This window comes from Pinus tabuliformis, chromosome Q (genome assembly GCF_031772625.1).
Source record: "Pinus tabuliformis cultivar Carrire ecotype Pingquan chromosome Q, CPIR1, whole genome shotgun sequence".
NCBI classification, from domain to species: Eukaryota; Viridiplantae; Streptophyta; class Pinopsida; order Pinales; family Pinaceae; genus Pinus; species Pinus tabuliformis.
This window is the reverse complement of record NC_142296.1, coordinates 55,782,406-55,805,622: the sequence shown is the minus strand read 5'-3', so window position 1 is coordinate 55,805,622 and position 23,217 is coordinate 55,782,406.

The following is a 23,217-nucleotide window of genomic DNA, read 5'->3' as shown; positions in this document are numbered from 1 at the left end:
ATTAATGGCTGGATGAACAAACAATTCTATGAACTGTTTATATGAAAATTCTTCTTTCTCCTTCATTCCCATAGAAGTCCAAAAGATGACTGATTGCTGGTTCCCTTCTTCATCTAGCTTCTGCAAAGTGAATGGAAACTTGACTCCCTGAAAATAGATAAAAGGATATAAAAGTACTGAAGCATACTTGAATACCTCTTGAGTATTGAATTGGACAAATATTTCATGAATGGCCTCAACTAGAAATTGACTAAAGTTAAAAAGAACAGTGGGTTTGGAAGCAACAGAAAAGATAGACAAGAAAGCAATGATGGCTTCATCTACATATTGATCAGAACAGTAATCAAGGATATAAGAGAGAATTGTGATAATTTGCTTGGTTATGTCTGGGAATATAGATGAATCATAGGGAGGGTTTATTTTAGGTAGAGGGATATCTACAACTAGAAAGAGTTCTAGGATTTGAGCTCTTTTAGTGAAATCTAGTTTCTGATAGGCTTTTGTTAGGCTTTCATAAGAAAAATGAGTGTTTGGCACAATAGTTGGGGCTTGCAACATCTGGTCAATGGACTGAGTATTGATGGAGCACATGATTTCTCCTGTAGGTGAGATAATAGCTCTTTGACTGGGGTCATAATATTCATGACATTTTCTGACAAATTCAAGTGTTCTGTGGGTTTGAGGGAAGATGTGATGAGGAAGATGGGAGTCCCAAAGTCCAATTTCGTCTATTTGATCGACGAATTGGTCCTCCATCTAGCAATAGATCTCAAACAAGTCAAATTCAGACAAGGACTCATGGATTTTACAATCTCTATTACCCAAAGGAGTATGATGGATATCAACTTGTGGATGAATGAGAGGATTTGGGGTTTTTTGCAACTTCCTTCCCCTTAGGAGGCATTCTGGTGATTGGATTACAAACTGAAAATGACATAAATGGGGAGGATTCGGCTGAGGTACAGTGATAACAGAAAAACAATATAATTGAAATAGATTGAGTGAACCTGGATGCCGGATTTCTTGTGAACATGACATAAATTTAATTTGAATGGTGAATTTGTCATTTTGATTGTAAGATACAAGTATCTAGTGATCAATTGAGTTACGGGAATGCACTGTGTAATAGTTTTTATGAAAGAACAAGGTTTATAAGGCATAAAATGGAGTGGGTCTGTTAATCAATGGTTAAATTTGTATTAACTCTCCAACGGGACAAAGAAACGGATTGATGGAATATTGATTTGCAAGGGGTGGTGAATTAAATGGATAATGGGAAGACAGATGAAAGTTTGGTCCACATAAGGATGATGGGACAGAGGAAGTGACGTTGGTATTGACATAGACAATGACACGGGAGTGGCGGTGATGGAGGAGGTCAAAAAACGCGTTTGGGGGTGAGTTTGGGTGGTAAGTAGTTTGGGATTTTAAGTCCCGAACAACTAGGAGTGGAGGTTGGCAGTTTCGGGGGGCGGTTTCTAAAACTTCCGACTTCAGACCCCTCCCATTGATAACGTTCAGATGACAAGGGAGGGCCGAGGAGAAATATAGGCCGTCAGATCGGAGGGAGATGCGAGGGATGAAAGGAAAATGGAGGGAGTTTAATGAAGTGAGGCGGAAGGTGATGGTGGGGTCGAAACATATATGATGGATGTGACAGGTGTGGGGTTTCTTGGTGAATCAATGGATAAAGCATGAAAATTATAAAATAACATTGAGATTTAGAAAATTATGGTTAATTAAAACCATTCGTTATATGCTCATATATCCAATGTTTTAACTTAGGATAAAAATCCTATCATGCTCCAATTTCATTTTATTTCTCTACCTACCCTTAACTTTCCTAACATTTTTTGCAATCTTAGTCACCCGAGTGTATTTAGACTAGCAACTCAACATTTTCATTTTAATGATCAATCTACTTCTATCCCTTATTTCTTCCATTGGCTCAGATTAAATTGTTGAGCCAATTTTATTTGCTATCTATTAACAAACAATTTAAATCTAATCCAATCATGATTAAACCATACGATTGGATTGTATGAACTAGTGTGGAATTTAAACAATCTGCACAACTTTATTTGCAAAAATAAAATTGACTAAGAGTAGTGACATTTGGATGTGCAACACTTTCAGAATTTATTATTTTTTTCTTTTATTTCTAATCTAACATTTCATTTTTTGCCTTCCTTTTTTAGGGCATCTACTCTAACATTTTATTTTATGTGGACTTATTCATCAAAATATTCCTAAAATTTTGTTTCTTTATTCTTTTTGTCCATATCCTAACTTTTAAATTTTTCTTAAAATATATTTTCATTTTCTACAACATCGGATCCAACTGGGGACTGCTTTCTCCTGTAGAATGCAGAGAACCTGTAGATCCATGTGCCTTCTCCTCAGGCTATGGAGTCTTAGCTGTGAAAAATTCACACTCACAGTTGAAAAAGTAAAATAAACCAGAGTTTTTACAATGGTAGTAGTGATTTTCTACTTCAACTTCTGAGTAATGAATGAAATGCTTGAGAAATCTTCCATTAACAGGATATGTGGAATATATTCCCTCTAGGTTTTGTAGCACAAAAGTGTTGTTTCCCTTTACTTCAACAATAGCTAAAGGTCCAAACCATAAGTTTTCAAACTTTCTGTGTTTTCCCTTGTCTTCTCTTCTAGAATCCCATCTTAGAACTAGATCACCCTCCTTGAAGTCCCTTTCCCTTGCTCTTTTGTCAAACAGGATCTTCATCTTATTTTGATACTTTTTCAATTTGTATTGGACTTCATCTTTGTTTTCATTCAGTTCAATAATTTGATTTATCCTCCTTGAAAATTCATTAGGTTCATCAGTTGAATCCTGCAGAAACTTTAAAATAGGGAAGGCCAAGTTGGTAGGGAAAATTTCATCTTTCCCATAAACTAACTGAAAAGGAGATTTTACAGTAGATCTCTTTGGAGTAATCCTATTTTCCCAGACTGCATAAATTAGGTGAGTGTCCTAGCTCTTTTTATAATCTGCTAAAGTTTTTTTGATAACCTTTACTAGACTTTTATTGGATGATTCTGCAAGACCATTTCCTTGAGGATAATATGGAGTTGAATGATGTAGCAGAATTTGATATTTCTGGAAAAATTCAATCATTTTAACACTGGAATATGTTGTAGCATTGTCAGTAACAATTTGGGTTGGGAAACCAAACCTAGATAAAGTATTTTCTTCAATGAATTTGATTACTACTGAATCAGTAGCATTTCTTACTGGAATTGCTTCCACCCATTTAGTGAAGTATTCTATTGCAGTGAGGATCCATCTATGCTGATTGCTTGAAGTAGGATGAATCTCTCCAATAAAATTTAATCCCCATTGGAGAAAAGGTACTGAGACTTTTGTTGGGATCAGTGGAAGAGCTGCTAGTTTTTGCTTACCAACAAACATTTGACAAAGGACACAATTTCTGACTTTTTCTCCTACTTGTAAGAACAATGTTGGCCAATAAAATCGTGCCCTTAATATCTTATATGTTGTTGCTCTCCATGCATAATGTCCTCCACAAAATCCTGTATGAAACTGATCAATAATCCCTTCAGTCTCTGATTCTGTTAAACATAATAACAAGATATTGAGTGGGTCCTTCTAGTATAGATTTGCATTTATGATATAGTACTTGACTGCTTTCAATTTGAGAGTTTTACATTGACTTTTGGAGAATGATGTTGGACATTCAAAATGGATCAAGAAATTTACAATATCTTGATACCAATTTGATAAAAGAAATTTCTCATCAATGTGTACAGAAATGGTTTGATTTGAAGGTAAAGGTTCTTGTGGATTCTTTTCTTCAGGATGCTGGGAAGGTTCTTGTGGATTCTCCTCATTCAAATTTTGGGAAGGTTCTTGTGGATTCTTCTTATTTGAATTTTGGGAAGGTTCTTGTGGATTCTCCCCTTGTATTTCCAAAACAGAGTTGATGCCTAGCACTTTACAGTTGGATTCAGCTAGAAGCTTAGCTAATCCTTGACCCTTTACTAGCTTTGTGGTTTTGATAGTTAGATCATACTCCAGTATTTGAGTGATCCATCTACCTCTCTTCCCATCAGTGTCTGGTTGGGTTAAAATAGTTTTTACAGCATTGTTAGGAACGTAAGTAGTAATAGGTGAATGTAGGACATACATCCTGAATGATTTGAGGGCTTGTATGAGGGCATAGGCTTGTTTCTCAATTATGTCATACTTAAGCTCGACATCTCTCATAACCTTACTAAAAAAGGCTATAGGTTGGTCATGGGAATCTTAATTCTTTTGTAATAAAACAACAACAAGGGTTGTTTCTGAGGCAAAGGAAGAGATACTGAATGGTTTGGTATAATCAGGACTGGCCAAGGTTGGAGCTTCAGAGATAGATTTCTTGATTTGATCAAATGCATGTCTGGAAGGGACAATCCATTTAAGTTCATGATCCTTTCAGAGCATATCAGTTATATCTTTTACAATTTAAGAATAATTCGGTATGAACCTTCTTAAAATTAATCTTGCCTAGAAAAACTTGAATTTCTTTCTTATTTCTAGGTAATGACAATGTTTGAGTGGCAGATACACGTTTGGGATCAATCACCACTCCTTCTTTTGAGATTATATGGCCTAGCAGTTTCCCCTCTTTGATAACAAACAAAGACTTTTTAGGATTTAGGGATATTCCGAATTTCCTACACCTGTCAAAAACCTTCATCAAGTGCTTTAGATGTTTCTGATCAGAATTAGAAAAAACAGTGATGTCATCAAGATAAATGACTACAAATTTGTTTACCTGACCCACAAAAGCTATGTCCATAGCTCTCTGAAACATTGCTCCAGCATTGGATAAGCCAAAGGGCATCCTAGAATACATAAATGTACCCCAGGGTGTAGTAAAAGTTGTCTTCTCTCTGTCTGCTGGATCAACCATTATCTGATTGTAACCTGAAAAGCCATCAAGCATGGAAAGTCTTTTTGCTCCTGAAACCATCTGAAGTAACTGATCCATTTTGGGTAAAGGATAGTTATATTTTAATGATGCTTTATTCAAATTCCTAAAGTCCACACAAAGTCTGACTTCCCCATTCTTCTTTCTAACAGGAACTAGATTGGCAACCCAATCAGAGTATCTTAGAGGCACAATAATATGGGCATCTAGCATTTTCTTAAGTTCCTTTTCTACAGTTGGTAGAAGAACTGGATTAATCCTCCTAAGTTTATGTTGATAAGGCTTAGCTTCTGGTTTTAAAGGAATATTATGTTGTATCAATGATGTATCATAAGTCTTTAAATCAGCGTAGGTCAAGGCAAAAACATCCTTATATTTTTCAAGCAACTTAAGGTATTGAGATTTGATTTCAGGATCTAAGGACACACAGATTTTGATGTTCTTAATCTCATCATTTGTTCCAATATTTACTTCCTCTATGTCATCTTGTGGAGAAATTGACTGTGGGTTTCTGGGGACATCATTTTGATCAAATAATTTCTCTAAAGGAATGAGACCTTTGGGAATAAAATTGTTAGACAATTGGATGATATCATGATTGGAAATTTTTGAATTAAAATTTGAACTATCATTTCCATTTGTGTTTTCATTTGTTTTTGTTCTATCTTCATCAATTTGTAGAACTGAAAATTCATCTACAACCCGCAGAAAAGATTTTAGCTGTTCATCATCTTCAAATATCTGCCAATATTTTAGATTATCTGGGATGGATGGCCTGTATTTGACTTGTATTTGATAGAGCACATTAGTTTGATCAGGAATTTTAAATGAACTGGTCGAAACAGCTAGGGAATCTGCATGAATATTCTCATCTCTTGGGATATAAGTCAAGTTAAAAGCATTAAAGAAATTTTCAATTGAATCCCAAACCTCATTTCGATAAGATCTAAGCCTAGGATGTTTTTTTTGGCAAAGATTTCTAACTTGTTTTACAATGAGCTTCGAGTCAGTGAAAACACTGAGGTTGTGTACCTTTAAACTCTTGGCTAACTGTAGTCCTAGAAGGAAAGCCTCATATTCTGCTACATTATTGGTAACTTCAAAATCAAGTTTACATGATTGTGTAATGTTTTCTTTTTCTAGTGAGATTAGTACTACCCCATCCCCTACTCTATCCTTTGTACAAGAACCATCAAAGAATATCTTCCATACATTAGTTTGATTTGGTATTGGTTTTTAATTACATCTTCAATTTTTACTTGGGATTCATGTATTTGATTTGAAGAGAGTTGGAAACAGCCAAAATCTTGATCAATTGCATAAATGGGATGGTTCCTTGGTTGATCTATTTTTCATACAGTGTGCACAAATCTTACCTCTCTATACAACCTAAGTTGTTCTCCCCCATAAACTGGAATAATGGCATAAGACATGTTCATCTGAAAAGTTCCCCCTAATTTGGCACAACAAGACCTTGAAAGGAGCATTCCAAATTTGGGAGGGATATTAGTGAAAACTATATCTAACACTATGCTCTTTACTGGGATTTGGGCAAGAGTGACAACTAAATCCTTAATTAGTCCTAAACAAGGTACCCTTTTGGAATCAAAGGTGTACAAATCATGATAAGATCTAGTTATGTCAAGATTTAAATGATCCATGATGGTTTTTGGCATGAGATTATGTGATGCTCCAGAATCAAGCATACAATTGTATAGCATGGAATCATTTGTCTTTACTGTCACATAGAAAGGGGGTACTATTTCATCTATCATATATGAGCTAGGGCCAAAGACAACTGCTGGTTTTTCATCTTGAAGGCTAATAACATCACTTTTAGCATCAACATAGGTGTTTTGTATCCATTTGGAAACTCGATTTTTATATTTAGGGTTTTTTGAAAGTTCTGAAAGTGGTATAGGGATTTTAACTCTTTCTAACTCCTTTTCAACATTAAATGCAGTTAAGACAATTTTTTCAATTTGAGCTGTATCAGTTGGTTGATTTAATGGTTGAATAGTATTTGTCTGAGTTTCAATAGCTTTGGTATGAGGTTCAATTGTTGGAGTTTCCTTAGGAGGTCTTCCAGGGCCAGGTCTAGGTCTAAGATCATATCTTTTGTTTAGCTCTGCAATTAAGAATTCAGAGAAGGCATGGTATTTGGAAACCTGTGAGGATTCTTGATCTTGTTGAACTTGCTCATGTTGTGAAAGAGGAATAATAGTGGTCTGACCAGAAGAGGTATCCATATTGTTAATATCTTCAGTGATAGTCATGGTATTGTCATTAGGCTGTTGATCATCTATCAATAAAGGAGTTGGAACCTGTTGATCATTACTAGGTCTTTGAAGAATTTGTAATTGTGGAGTTCTTTTGTATTGACCTTGATTCTGATTTTGAGGTCGAGTGACCATCTGTTGAACTGTTCTAGGTTGAGTCTCAATCTTGGAAATTCTATTGGATAGATTTCTAAGAAGTGAAGTTATCTCATCTATTTTAGAATCTTCAGTTTTAGTCTTTGATGAAGTAGAGGCCTCTTGACTAGATTTAAGCTTTCTTTGGGCCTTTTCCTCTATCTTTTAAAGTGGCCGAGGCAACCCTATTTGATTCCACCTCTATAGCATTAGTTTGCATTTCTTCAAGAGTCCTAGAAGTTCTTTTTCTTAACATTACAACAAAATCATCTTCAAAATATTTTGGAAACTTAGATTTGGCTACTGCTATAGGGGGTTTGCAATTAGGGGGAATCCTATGATAAAGTTTGTTGAACCTTTTAATAAAATCAGATACATGTTCTCCAAAGTTTCTTTTAAGTTCTTCAAACTCAGTAAAAAATTAAAGAGCATCTTTCTTCACACCCCATTGGTTTTTGAATATATTTTTTAACTCTTCCCAAGACCTAATGGAATTTGCAGGTAACTGCCTAAACCAGGTTCTCATAGTTCCTTCAAGAGATTGACCAAACAATCTCATATAAACATTTTCTTGCTCAATATTCATATTATCTGCAAAATCTAGAAATGCTTGAAGATGGTCCTCAGCTGAGGAACCAGTTTCTCCATTATACCTAGGAAGGTGTTTTAAATATCTAGGAGGGAATGCATCAAGGTTTTGAGGTAATACTAAAGCTGCATATCTAGCCTATACAATATGTTGGAATGCCATAGTAGAAGGTGGTGTATGAGGTGTTTGTGTGGATGAAGAAGAAGAAGAAGAAGAGGATGGTGATAGAGAGGGTGTATGACTATGTGGAGGTGAAGAAGGAGGGGATAAAGAAGGAGGAGACATTCTGAATGACTTTAAGGGAGTCTTAATAACTAACTTCTGGACCTGAGAATGAATATCCTCTTTTGTTTCAAAGAGTGGATTTGAATATATAGAAAAGGTCCCTTCAGGTTGTTCAGAAGTGGAAGCTTCAAGTTGTTCAAAAGTGGAAGGAAATGAATAAGTAGTGGGGGATATGAAGTTTGTAGGTTTGTATTCAGGTAAATGAACACCCAAGTTAGACTCAGATTTAGGTGATCCTAATGGTAGTGGGGGTTCTTGACACGTTTCAAATGAGTGAATGAGGAAAGTTGATTTGAAATCAACTCCCCTATCTAAGAGTTCAGAAACCCTAGGTGATAATTGTGTCAAATCTGGATTGGATGGAATGTTACTATAGGGATCAAATGGTAATATATCTTCAGACTGCAAGGCTGAAGAAGAAGAAGATGGTTGATGTCTTCTTTTAGAATTTGCCCTTCTCACAAGTTTTTCTGGGTCTGATAAGAGGATTAATTGTGTCAGATTCAAAACGAGATTTAGTGTGCTTAAAAGGTGCTAGTTTGGCACAGTGGAGTCACCAGGTGAAGGATTTTGACCTATCTAGACCTTTAGTCACCCTTAAAGGAATAGGATTTATATCATTGTCCCAAGAAAACTAATCATATTCGAGTCCTCGACAACTATGCCAGATTGATGTTGTATCTCTGAGATGATAATGGTCAACGATCATGCCAGGGCATATAAAAGGTTTTGGATGTTTTGTTTTAATTTTGGAGGACCAATGTATGGAACATATTTAAAACAATGATGCCTAACCTTTTTGAATAATACTAATATTTAAACAAAGGGTTGCTATTAAAATCCACACAGTGATTAAGCTTATCTGGTGATGAGTAGAAATAGAAAGATGATATGACTATTACAGTTTTCAAATAGAAAATCAAATAACCATAAGTAAGAAAAACCTTCAAACAATGTTTAGAAAGTTTAACAAAATATGCCCAAGATTACAAAGAGACTGATAATTTTATGATTTAGAGGGAATTACTTAAACAAATAGTTTCTATAATTCATTCTCTTTAAAGATGATCACTTCAGAGAGTTTCTAGGAGTAATTGAGACACAACTGCTCCTACCTGGTTATCTTTGTAAAACTTAAGAATATGAAGAAAACATAGTGAATGAAAACTAGAAAAACTTACAAGGAATACAAAACTGTATGAATCAAAATTCAGAATCCTTTGCTTTGCTATTAGTGATTTAGAAAAAAGCTGAGTACATTTAGTGCTTACAAATGTTTCTTCAAGGGTGCAACCCTTAATAACTCGTGAAAGAGAGTTATTTATACAAGTTTAGTGTTAAGAAAATATCTTAAACAAATTTACAAAAATAGCTTAATACAAAATCAGAAAAATGAACTGATAGTCGATCTGTCACTATTTTGCTGTTGAACTCTTGATGCCTATTCCCCAAAATTCTGAATGTTGTTGACCCTTCTTCCAATCGAGTAAATTAGTTAACTGTTCCCAACGTTTTTGATCAGGGATAGATAACCTAATTACCCTTCGATAAACCTTATCCATTTATGTATATTTAGTAAAAGTAGGTTTTACTAAAAATATGTGCTTTACTTCATTAAGGATGAAAAAGGTATCTTGGGGTGCGTTTAACACAAGACTTGGTGTTTCTGTACCCTTTATATTTGAAACAGTAGCTGCACTGGCTGCGACCTCTCTGAGCTTGCAGATATAGTCTTCAATAGGCATTAAATTATCATTTATCACAAATATGGAGGGAAAACCCTTGCTGGTCAAGGGTTCCAACTTGCTGAAAAAATGTTGAACTATGACATTGACATTGCTGCACTTTTCCTTCAATTGAAGAATGAGATTTTTCTTTGTAATAACTTTCTTCACTTCCAGTATGTTGGGTCCCTATAATACTAGTGATTACCGCATTACTATTGTAGTTATACCCCTTATTTATATTGTTGTGCCCCTATTACCCCCATATTGTTATTTCTGTGCCCCATAGAATCCCTCTATTGTTATTTATGTGGCTTTATATTATTATTGTTAGGTCGGCTAGATTATATTGTGACTCCTTAGACTCCTATATATAGAAAGGAGGTTTTGTCATTTGTATCATCCAAGAATTGTTCATTTATGTAATGTAAAGGAGGTTGCCCCCTCGAAGAGGCTGAATTCTAAGGCGTTGATCTTTCTTTTCTATCTTTTCTTGAGCTGGTTTCATAACATTTGGTATCAGAGCTTTGGATTCTAGGGTTTCGCTGCTCCAAACAGGTCATCGTGGAATTTTCGCTATAACTTTTTTTCTATGACGTTTCAGAAGTCGCAAAAAAAACCCATTTGAGAAAAAATCGTGCTGAACCTTGGGTCCGAATTTCAGATCTTTTCACACAATATTTACAGAGATATGCTCTGAGGAATTGGTCTTTTTGCAGACTCCTGAATTAAATTCAAAACAGGTGACCTAGGGAAAATCGTCATAACTTTCTCTCTGGGGATCGGATTGAAATTTCGTAAGAAGGTACAGAAAGAGGACGGACTGTAGTTTCTTGTATATCTTTTTTCAGAACCAAAGGTCGAAAATTGTACTCGTGGAACTTCATACAAGTTCACTCTTATGGAAAGGTCTATAATCAGGTCATCTTGGGAGATTGTGCATAACTCTTTCTTGGAGAATCCAATTTGGATAAGGCTGGTGGCATTGGAAAGAAGACACAGAGAGCTAATACAGGTCACAATTTTAGAACTAGATGATTGGAAAGTACAGAGATACATCAGAGGCAATATCAAGCTCCTACAAAGTGAAAAAAGGTGTGTAGATTTTTTTAAATTTTTGCTTAAGCTTGGTTTGAAAATTTATTTTGAAGGAATTCAAAGGGAATAGTAGAGCATTATTATCAGTAACTGATGTCCCGAGGAAAGAAAATGCAAACACCTAGTAAGGAACCTGAAAGATCTAGCATGACTCATGAAGAAGAGGAAGAAATGCAACATGATATATCAAAATTACAAGACCAAGTGCAACAACTGTCCCTTGCACAAAAAGGAACAGAATCTAAGATGGATGGTTTAAAGAAAGATGTAGAAACTAAGATGGATGGTTTAAATAAAGGTGTAGAAGCTAAGATGGACTGTTTAAAGAAAGGCGTAGAAGCTAAGATGGATGGCATGGAAGCTAAGGTGAATGGCATGGACGCTAAAATTGATGGCATGGATGATAAGATGGAAGAATTGAAGATAAATATGAATATGTTGCTACAAGAAATGGTCACTAAGGGTGAAAGAGTACTAAAGGAAACTCATGATGAGAACAAAAGAAATGTTAATCATGATTCCATAGACTCTAATGTTGGATCGAAGACTCACCATGTTCCAAAAATCGATATGAGGAAGTTTGATGGCAAGGATCCCGCCACATGGATATTACAGATGGAGCAATTCTTCGATCTCAATAATGTGCAAAACACACAAAAGGTACGTATGGCAACTTTATATTTGGAACCAAATCAGTTTGTATGGTATCAATGGCTTTGTTCTCGTAAACAATTTATCACTTGGGCAATTTTTACGGAAGAATTGATAGCACATTATGAGGATACAAAAAGCAACACTTTTTTTAGCCAATTGATAAGTCTCAAACAAAAGGGTTCAATAATGGAGCACATTGAGGAGTTCCAAAAATTGAACATAAGGGTAAAAGATATTCCAGAGGAGCATAGGATTGATGTGTTCATAGGGTCTTTAAAGGATAATATCCAACATGATGTGCGCCTTTGGGAACCTGATTCATTAGAGAAGGCATTCAGGTTAGCAAGAAAAATGGAAAGCAAAATTATGGCAACTAGGAAGCATACCATTCACAACTATAAAGATGGAAGTGTTGTTGCCCATAGTCTTCCACAACCTACAAGGTTGACACCACAACAATTGGAAGAAAAAAGAGCAAAAGGGCTTTGTTACAATTGTGATAGCAAATACACAAAAGGTCATAAGTGTGCTGAGAAGAAATTATTCTACATAGATTGTGAAGAGGAAGAAGAAAAGGAGCAAGAAAGGTCAAAAGAAGAGGATATATTCCAGGAACAAAGCCTAGATGAAGAACAAATAAATCCGACCATATCTTGTAATGCATTGGCGGGAATTACCACTCCTCAAACCATCAAGATAGAAGGACAAATCAAGAAGAAAAAGGTAATAGTGTTGATTGATTCAGGAAGCACCCACAATTTTATTCATTGTAGGGTAGCAAAAGAATTGAATTGCTTCCTATATCCAGCACCAGAGTGTCAAGTGATGATTGCAAATGGAGGAAAAATAAATTGTTCTGGAAAGTGCCATAATATCAAGCTATCCATGGGAGAATATGTATTGACTAGCCCAATGCTTTCCATTCCAATGGGAGGTGCTGATGTTGTACTAGGAGTCCAATGGCTACAATCCTTGGGTACAATAGCTTTTAATTTTCAAGAACTTTTCATGAAATTTTCTGTGGAAGGAAAGGAAGTTGAATTAAGGGGTATTGCAGGGAAACCAGGAAAGATAATCAGCTCTAATGGCATGACAAAGCTTCTAAAAAAGGAGCAAAGAGGTGTAATTGCACAATTATGTTCGCTAGATGTTTCCACATTGGAATCATCTATTTCTCCAGATCTCCAAAAAGTCTTGGACAATCATTCCAAGGTATTTGAGACTCCCAAAGGTCTCCCACCTATGCGTGATCATGATCATGCTATTCATCTGATTCCAGGAAGTGTTCCTCCAAACATCAGGCCGTACAGATATCCATATGTCCAAAAAAGTGAAATTGAACGTATGGTTGCAGAAATGCTAGAGGCTGGTATAATTCAACCGAGTCAAAGTTCTTTCTCAGCTCCAGTAGTATTGGTGCACAAGAAGGATGGATCATGGCGCATGTGTCCAGATTATAGGGAGCTCAACAAGCTCACTATTAAAGATAAGTTCCCCATTCCTGTCATTGATGAATTACTGGATGAATTGCATGGATCAATTTACTTCACCAAGTTGGATCTTCGTTCCGGATATCATCAAATCAGAATGAAGATTGAAGACATTCCGAAAACGGCATTTAGAACTCATGAGGGTCATTATGAATTTTTGGTCATGCCTTTTGGCCTTACCAATGCACCTTCAACATTTCAAGGTTTGATGAATTCAATTTTCAAACCATTCCTTAGAAAATTTGTGTTAGTATTTTTTGATGATATACTAATCTACAACAAGTCTTGGAAGGATCATGTTGAACATGTTGACAAAGTGCTACAACTATTGGAGGAGAAACAATTATATGCAAAAAGATCCAAATGTTTCTTTGGAGTCCAGGAGGTGGAATATTTGGGTCATATTGTATCTCATGAAGGAGTTAAGGTAGACCCTAGCAAAATTAAAGCCATTAAGGAATGGAAAATCCCCACATCCATAAAGCATCTGCGAGGATTTCTTGGGTTGACAGGGTATTATCGCAAGTTTGTTAAGAATTATGGGAGAATAGCAGCACCTCTAACAACATTATTGAAGAAAGATTCATTTTCATGGACTCCGGAAGCAACAAAGGCCTTTAAACATCTTAAAGAGGCAATGTGCCAAGCACCGGTCTTAGCTACACCGGACTTCACAAAAACCTTTATTGTGGAATGTGATGCTTCAGGAAATGGAATTGGTGTTGTTCTAATGCAAGATGAAAGACCCATTGCTTTTGAAAGTCGTCCAATCAAGGGAAAGTTTTTAAGCAAAGCTATTTATGAGAAGGAAATGTTGGCAATACTCCATGCACTTAAGAAATGGCGACCCTACCTAATGGGAAGACACTTCAAGGTAAAAACGGATCATGATAGCCTTAAATACTTTTTAGAACAAAGATTATCCTCTGAAGAGCAACAAAAGTGGGTCACAAAGATGTTGGGTTATGACTTTGAAATCATCTACAAAAAAGGGAAGCAAAATGTGGTGGCAGATGCACTCTCAAGAAAGGATGAGGATATGGAAGCATTGTTGTGTGCCATTTCTATTATCCAACCAGATTGGATAAACGAAGCAAAGGAGGAATGGAAGAATGACGAAGAAGTGTGGGCACTTATTCGAAAGCTACAACAAGATTCCAGTACTTCTGATACATTTAGCTGGTAAAATGATTCGTTATGGTACAAAGATCGCTTATACCTCTGTAAGAATTCCCAGCTAAAACAAAAGATTCTTATGGAATTGCACACTTCTCCCTTAGGAGGGCACTCAGGATTTTTAAAAACTTACCACAGGGTTAAGAAGGAATTTTTTTGGGATGGCCTTAAATCAGATATTCAAAAGTTTGTGGCGGAATGTTTGGTTTGCCAACAAAATAAAGTTGAAACAATTAAGACACCGGGTCTATTACAACCTTTATCCATTCCAAGCCAACGTTGGGAGGAGGTTTCAATGGATTTTATCACAGGTTTACCCAAGTCTGAGGGAAAGAGTGTCATCATGGTGGTAGTTGACAGACTTACCAAGTATGCACACTTTTGTGCATTATCACATCCATTTAAAGCCAGTACAGTTTCTACTGCATTTATGGAAACAGTTCAAAAGCTACATGGAAACCCAAAGATTATTGTAAGTGACAGAGATCCCATTTTCACTGGAAATTTTTGGACAGAATTATTTTCTTGTCTTGGTACTCAGTTAGCTCATAGCTCATCTTATCATCCTCAATCTGATGGGCAAACTGAGATAGTAAACAAATGTTTGGAAGGATATCTTCGTTGCTTTGTATCTGATAAACAGACACAATGGGTCAAATGGTTGCCTCTGGCTGAATGGTGGTATAACACTTCCTTCCATACAGCAACAAAAATGACCCCATTTATGGCACTTTATGGGTACCAACCACCATCAATCACATCATATTTAAGAGAAAATTCTAAGGTTCAGGCAGTGGAACATCACATCGAACATCAACAACAAGTCCTCCAACTCTTAAAGGATAACCTCGTGTTGGCACAAAATAGAATGAAACAACAGGCAGATCAACATCGCAGTGAAAGAAGTTTTGATGTAGGTGATTGGGTATTCCTACGGCTACAACCATATAAGAAAATGTCCCTAAAGAAAGCTAAGAAGGATAATAAATTATCACCAAAGTATTATGGTCTGTACAAGGTGTTGGAAAAGATTGGTACTATGGCATACAAATTGGAGCTTCCTGCAGCTTCTCGATTGCACCCAGTTTTCCATGTTTCATGTTTAAAGAAGGTTATAGGTGACAAGCTCCCAGTTCAAACAATATTGCCAGAACTTGATGAGGAAGGAAAAATTATATTGGAACCAGAAGCAGTCAAAGAAACAAGAACTGGACAGCTACGAAATCGATCAATTTCAGAGTATCTTATCAAGTGGAAGAACTTATCCGCTGAAGATTCCACATGGGAGGATGAGAATTTTATGCAGAAGTATCCAGAAATGCTCAAGCGTTGAGGACAACACTTTTTTGAAGGAGAGGGGCATGTTGGGTCCCTATAATACTAGTGATTACCCCATTACTATTGTAGTTATACCCCTTATTTATATTGTTGTGCCCCTATTACCCCCATATTGTTATTTCTGTGCCCCATAGAATCCCTCTATTGTTATTTTTGTGGCTTTATATTATTATTGTTAGGTCGGCTGGATTATATTGTGACTCCTTAGACTCCTATATATAGAAAGGAGGTTTTGTCATTTGTATCATCCAATAATTGTTCATTTATGTAATGTAAAGGAGGTTGCCCCCTCGAAGAGGCTGAATTCTAAGGCGTTGATCTTTCTTTTCTATCTTTTCTTGAGCTGGTTTCATAACACAGTATGGCTACTGTCCTATCATCAATACCCAATTCTTCAAGCTCATAACTGTCTTTAGAATTCAGAAACTTGATTATTTCAGTGGTTGTTTCTAGCTTCTCCTTAAGTTCATTTGAGATAGTTTCAATAGCTTCTTGAGATTTTTCCAACAAGTCTTTTGGATAAAAAATTATTTCGATATAAGACCAGATATCTTTGGTTGATTCAATAATCTCCCCCCATATATTCTCCTTTACTAAACCCAGTGTATTTCTGAGGTAAGAGTCTTTGACTTCTTTCTGCAATCCCTCAATTTGACCTCTTTCCCTATGCAACTCAACTACATGTGAGCTCTCTGCAACTGCTTTCAGGTGTTGTAGTGTCTTCAGCGGATCCTGCAATTTCTTAATCTCCTATGTCTGAATAGACAGGTTTTGAACAACTTCAACGAGCTGTTCATCTCCTTGTGCTATACCTGTGGTTGATGTTGTGCTTGAGGTAGAAGCTGTAGTTATAGAGACTGCTGTAAAAGGAACTACATCCATTGGAATATTGGCCTTTTTCACAAAGTCCTCTTTCTCTTTGACAAGTTTTTCCATTTGTTCCTCCATCTGTTTTATTTGAAGATTTTGTTCCATAATGAGTTTCATCATGTCTGATTTTTGAGCCTCAGTTTCTTAAATTTCTTTAGTCATTGGGTCCTCTGAATTTGGCTATTTGAGTTGCTTCCTTAATGCTTAAATCTCATCATTTTTCTTCTTGACAGTTTCTTCTGCAACATTTATATTGGAGGGATCATATCCAATCTTCAGCACCAGATCTTCCAAAGCTTTGATCTTGGTGTATTTTTCCAATGAGGAAACTTTTTCAAGATTGAGATGTGACTGTGTATTAGCCAAGGTGACCTGCAACTTTGACAGACTCATGGCAGTGTTAGTTAAAGTAGAAGAGATCATTTGGCCAGTCTGTTTGTGCATCTCAATTTGGTCAATTGGATGTATATATTTTACTTTAAATTCAAAGGAAGTTTGCTTCTGGTAATGTACAACAGTTTTGGGTAGTGGAATCTAAGCTTGTAAGAAAGCCATTTGCATTTTACCCTTTTCAGAGTCAAACACTGAAAAAAGTATGGCTTGAGAGCAGGAAGAATGTTTCCAAAATTGAGTATAAGTGATCAACTTTAAATCCTCATTCTTTTTCTTAATTTCACTGAAAACATGAAAAATATCACCTTCTTGGTTTTTATCCTTCTAGCTACCTTTGCTGGTCTGAATCCCCTGCTGTTCATGAGATGTGGTGGAATGAGTGGGAGACTGAGTAGACTGTCCACCAGACTGTGTGAAAACAAATGTCTCTCCAATTTTTTCAAACTTTCCTTTCCGTGACTCATTAGTTTCACTGACCTTCAAAGAGATCCTAGGTCTCTTCTTTCTATGCACAATTCTAAAGCCTTTACTTGATACTTCAGTTGTATGGGATGACTATTCTTCCCTTCCTCGTTTTGCTGTTTTTTCCTATGCAAGTGGAGTTTGTATATTTGAATTAGAGACTACATGTTCTTCAGCTTCTTGAAGGGTGTTTTCCTTCCATTCTAACATATTTTTATATTGCTCAATCTCAGGCCTAACTGTGTGATGATATGGAGTAAATTTATTTTCTACTCTAAGTTTTGAAATTACTCCCATTGGGTCATAAGAGCAAGTAAAGCTGAGGCCAAATTTCATTTTATTCAATAACCTATCTGCTTCTTCTCCCACTGCTCTAGTGTTAAAGATGAATGGACCAACCTGAGTTTTTAGCTTAAACTATGATTTCTTCTTTGTAGCCACAAAATGCACTTCATCTGCCTAATATATTCTAATGAAAAAATTCTCATAGGGAGGTACTTAGGAATCTTGTAAGGTGGAAGCTCATAGCCGTAGGCTCTGATCTTTGTATAATTTTGGTAAAGGTACCAATCTCCTGTTGTGGCTTGGTCAACTAGCTGCAAAACTTTTACAATTTCATTACTAATTCTTGGTTTTGGAGTGCTACTCAAAAGATTAATGGCTGGACGAACAAACAATTCTATGAACTGTTTATATGAAAATTATTCTTTCTCCTTCATTCCCATAGATTGCGGGTTCCCTTCTTCCTATAGCTTCTGCAAAGTGAATGGAAACTTGTCTCCCTGAAAATAGATAAAAATATATAAAAGTACTAAAGCATACTTGAATACCTCTTGAGTATTGAACTGGACAAATATTTCATGAATGGTATCAACTAGAAATTGAATAAAGTTAAAAAGAACATTGGAACCAACAGAAAAGATAGACAAGTAAGGAATGATGGCTTCATCTACATATTGATCATAATAGTAACCATGCAGATAAGAGAGAATGGTGATAATTTGCTTGATCCTGTCTGGGAATATAGATGAATCATAGGGAGCATTTCTTTTTGGTAGAGGGCTATCTACAGTTAGGAAAAGTTCTAGGGTGTGAGCTCTTTTAGTGAAATCTAGTTTCTGATAGGCTTCTGTTAGGATTTCATAAGAAAAAGGAGTGTTTGGAACAATAGTTGGGGCTTGCAACATCTGGTCAATGGACTAAGCATTGATGGAGCACAGGATTTCTCCTGTAGGTGAGATAATAACTCTTTGACTGGGGTCATAAGATGCATGACATTTTCTGACAAATTTAGGTGCTCTATGGGTTTGAGGGAAGATGTAATGAGGAAGATGGGAGTCCCAAAGTCCAATTTCATCCGTTTGATCAACGAATTGGTCCTCCATCCAGCAATAGATCTCAAACAAGTCAAATTCGGACAAGGACTCATGGATTTTACAGTCTCTGTTAGCCAAGGGAGTATGATGGAAATCAACTTGTGGATGAATGAGAGGATTTGGGGTTTCTGCAACTTCCTTCCCCTTAGGAGGCATTCTGGTGATTGGATTACAAACTGAAAGTGATAGAAATGGGAAGGATTCGACTGAAATACAGTGATAACAGAAAAATAGTATAATTGAAATAGATTGAGTGAACCTGGATGCCGACTTTCTTGTGAACATGACATAAATTTCACTTGAATGGTGAATTTGTCGTTTTGACTGTAAGCTATAAGTATCCAATGATCAATCGAGTTACGAGAATGACTGTGTAACTGTTTTTTATGAAAGAACAGGGTTTATAAGGCATAAAATGGAGCGGGTCTATTAATCAATGGTTAAACTTGTATTAACTCTCCAACAATACTGAGAAACCGATTGATGGAATATTGATTTGCAAGGGGTGGCGAATTAAATGGATAATGGGAAGATAGGCGGAAGATTGGTCCACGTAAGGATGATGGGACATAGTAAGTGGGTATTGATGTAGACAACGACATGGGAGTGGCGGTGATGGAGGAGGCCGAAAATCACGTTCGTGGGTGAGTTTGGGAAATAAGTAGTTTGGGATTTTAAGTCTCAAACAATTAGGAGCGAAGGTTGGTAGTTTTGGGGTGTAGTTTCTAAAATTTTTGACTTCGGGCTCCCCCCCCACCCCGATGATAACGTTCAGACGACAAGAGAGGGCCGAGGAGAAATATAGGCCGCCAGATTGGAGGGAGATGCAAGGGATGAAAGGAAAATGGAGGGAGTTTAATGAAGTGAGGACAAAGGTGATGGTGGGGTTGAAACAAATATGATGGATGTGACAAGTGTGGGGTTTCTTGGCGAATCAATGGATAAAGCACGAAAATTATAAAATAACATTGAGATTTAGCAAATTATGTTTAATTAAAACCATTCCTTATATGCTCATATATCCAATGTTTTAACTTCGGATAGAAATCCTATCATGCTCCAATTTCATTTTATTTCTCCACCTACCCTTAACTTTCCTAACATTTTTTGCAATCTTAGTCATCTTAGTGCATTTAGACTAGCAACTCAAAATTTTCCTTTTAATGATCAATCTACTTCTATCCCTTATTTCTTCCATTGTCTCAGATTAAATTGTTGAGCCAATTTTAGTTGCTACTTATTAACAAACAATTTAAATCTAATCCAATCATGATTAAACTGTACGATTAGATTGTATGAACTAGTGTGGCATTTAAACAATCTGCACACAACTTTATTTGCAAAAATAAAATTAACTAAGAGTAATGGAATTTGGATGTGCAACACTTTCAGAATTTATTATTTTTTTCTTTTATTTCTAATCTAACATTTTATTTTTTGCCTTCCTTTTTTAGGGCATCTATTCTAACATTTTATTTGATATGGACTTATTCATCAAAATATTCCTAACATTTTGTTTCTTTATTCTTTTTGTCCATATCCTAACTTAACATTTTCTTAAAATATATTTTCATTTTTTTCATTTTTTGGACTAATAAATGCTAACTTACCAAAACCAAAAAATCCTACAACACCATACATTCTTTCTGCTTCTCATGTCATGAGATCTTACTTCTAGTGCTTCTGGTGCTATTTTCTAATCTGATGCATCTTATCTTATTTTTATTGCTTCCTATCTATAAATTACAAGTGAAGGGTACCTTCTAGTAAATAATATCATCTCAGTCATAGTAGAGATATTTTACTTCTTCATTCTTAAACTTCTTTGTCTCAGGCTCTTTCACTTCTTCAATAATGTGGGATTCTTCCCTATCCTTCTTGTCCTTACTACGTTTAGGACAATCTCTTATATAGTGCCCAAGTTCTTGACATCCATAACATCTTACCTTATTCATGTTCTTCCTTTTCTTTTGAGGACCAAACTTTCCAAATTTCACTTTTCTTATTGCCTCTGATTGATCCCTTCTATCTGATCTTTTGTTACTTTCTTTATTCAACCTATCTTGTTCTGCCTTTCAGAGATACCATAATTTGATGAATGGGATAACTTCCTCTTCGCTAGTAGATACGAGGTTATCCCGTTCATTATTCAATGCATTTAGAATAACAAAGATTATTTCGTTATCAGATATAATATCTCCTAGATCCTACAATTTACCTTTTATTTGAGATGCCTTTGAGATGCATGTTGATATCCCTTCATCCTTTGACACCTTCAATTTATATGGATAAGATCTAAGTGATATGACCTTTATATCGTGCTTTTAGAGAAAAGTTCTCCTAGCTTATCATATATTTCTTTAGATGTCTCCACCTCAACTACATAGGAAATGAGAGGATATTTGATAGGCTCCTTAAGAATATTTTGAGCCTTGAGATCCCTTTCCATCTTTTGAGCCTTGAGCCATGGAGACCTTTCCATGGACATGATCAATGAATTCATTTACTTTGAGGACTATGTCTATCCTTCTTTCCATACAAGGAAGTTTGATATCCCAACCAACTTCTGGTTCTCCTTGAAACATGAAGTCATTTTTACTATAATAAGGAAAATGTACTTACTTGTGAAGATAGAATATTCAACTTGATAATTATGTTGCTTCAGATGATCCTTTCTTCAATAAAGAGAAGATTTATTTTTTATCTGAACGTCCTTATATTTGAAGAGCTTCCACTTCTTTGGTGAAGTATGAGTGATGATCTTTGAAGTGCTTCTAGGGTTTTAGTCTTTCTTCCTACTTCGTTCTTGAAGATAATTTCAAGACTCTTGTAGATTTATTTGATATAGGGTTTTAAAGTTCTTAAACTTGGTAGCCCTTGAATTTTCTATGATCCTTATTTGATGCTTGATGTCTTCTTGACTTGCTTTGATCCTTCTATGAAGTGTTAATCTAGGTTGTCATTGATGTCAATAGTTGATCATTGATATAGAAATGACTGGATGACAAATATTCTTAAAGATGCTAGAAGAGGACTACACTTGGAAGATTTCCTATATGACATAAACATGATGAAATGCCCTACCTCCAATGATGATTTTATGATGTCATGCGAAACCTCCAATAATGTTGAAGGAGACAAGGAGATAAAGAAGGTAATCAAGGACATAATGGTGTCCCTACATTGAAGAAGTGTCAACCATGTACCATGATGGATGACCACACTTGGTGAAGAAAAGATGATCACCTTGATGACCACACTTGGTGAAGAAAAGATGATCACCTTGATGACCACACTTGATGATCCTAATGATGAAAGATTCCCTTGATAACATGAAGCCCATCCATGAAGAATTTTCACTGTCCTCTATTTTTCTGCACCATCTATTGACCGACCTCATAAAACCTTATTTCTCACTCTTTAGAGGCAACATCTGAACATGATACCTATGCCATATTTTAGAGAATATTTTTAGATTTCTAATGAGTTATCACATGCTCTGAAACTCCAAATATTCTAAGAGATATGCATTTTTTAAAATATGGAAATTAATTTTGGTTATTAAGCCGACCTTACCCCCATAACTCATGTCGACTTGCTGTGGATGTGGTTGTTTGTTGTGAGGAAAAATATCCCTTGGACTTAAAAATTGGAATTCGGTTTTGAATGGGTACACTACTCCTTCCACTCTTCCAATTGATCAAGATGAAAGGGAATCTTACATAGAAAATGCAAAAGCCTTAAATTCTATCACTAGTGGAATCATTGATTCTTAATTTATGAAAGTCACGAATTATGACTCGACCAAAGAAGTATGGGATAAGTTGGTTAGTTTATATGACGGGGAATCCAAAGTTAAGAAGGAAAAGCTTCAAAGTCATAGAAGGCAATTCGAAAGTCTGAAAATGGATGATGAAGAAGATATTGCATCATACTTTCTCCGAGTAGTTGAAGTGCTCAACTCTCTTAAAGGATTGTGAGAAAAGATTGAAGAAAGCGTTGTTGTTCAAAAGGTATTAAGATCTCTCCCGGACAGATTTGACTCCAAAGTAAGTGTTATAGAAGAAATGAAGGACCTAGATACTCTCAAGATGGATGAACTTCATGGAATCCTCATTGCCTATGAGATGAGAAAAGGAATCCAAAGTTCCAATGATGCCACATTAAAGGCCTCAAAATCAAAAAATGGGAAAGGATGGAATACCAGTAGTGATGACTCCAATGTTGTATCCAAATTGGCGTAATTTGTACGAAGACTAAAGAAAGGATCCAAGCTGGAAGGTAATTGGCCTCTTATTTGTTTCAAATGTGGAAGAATAGGTCATTATGCTGCATAATGTCCTCATGAGCATGATAGTGATGATGAGGAGGATTCTAAAAGGATGGTATA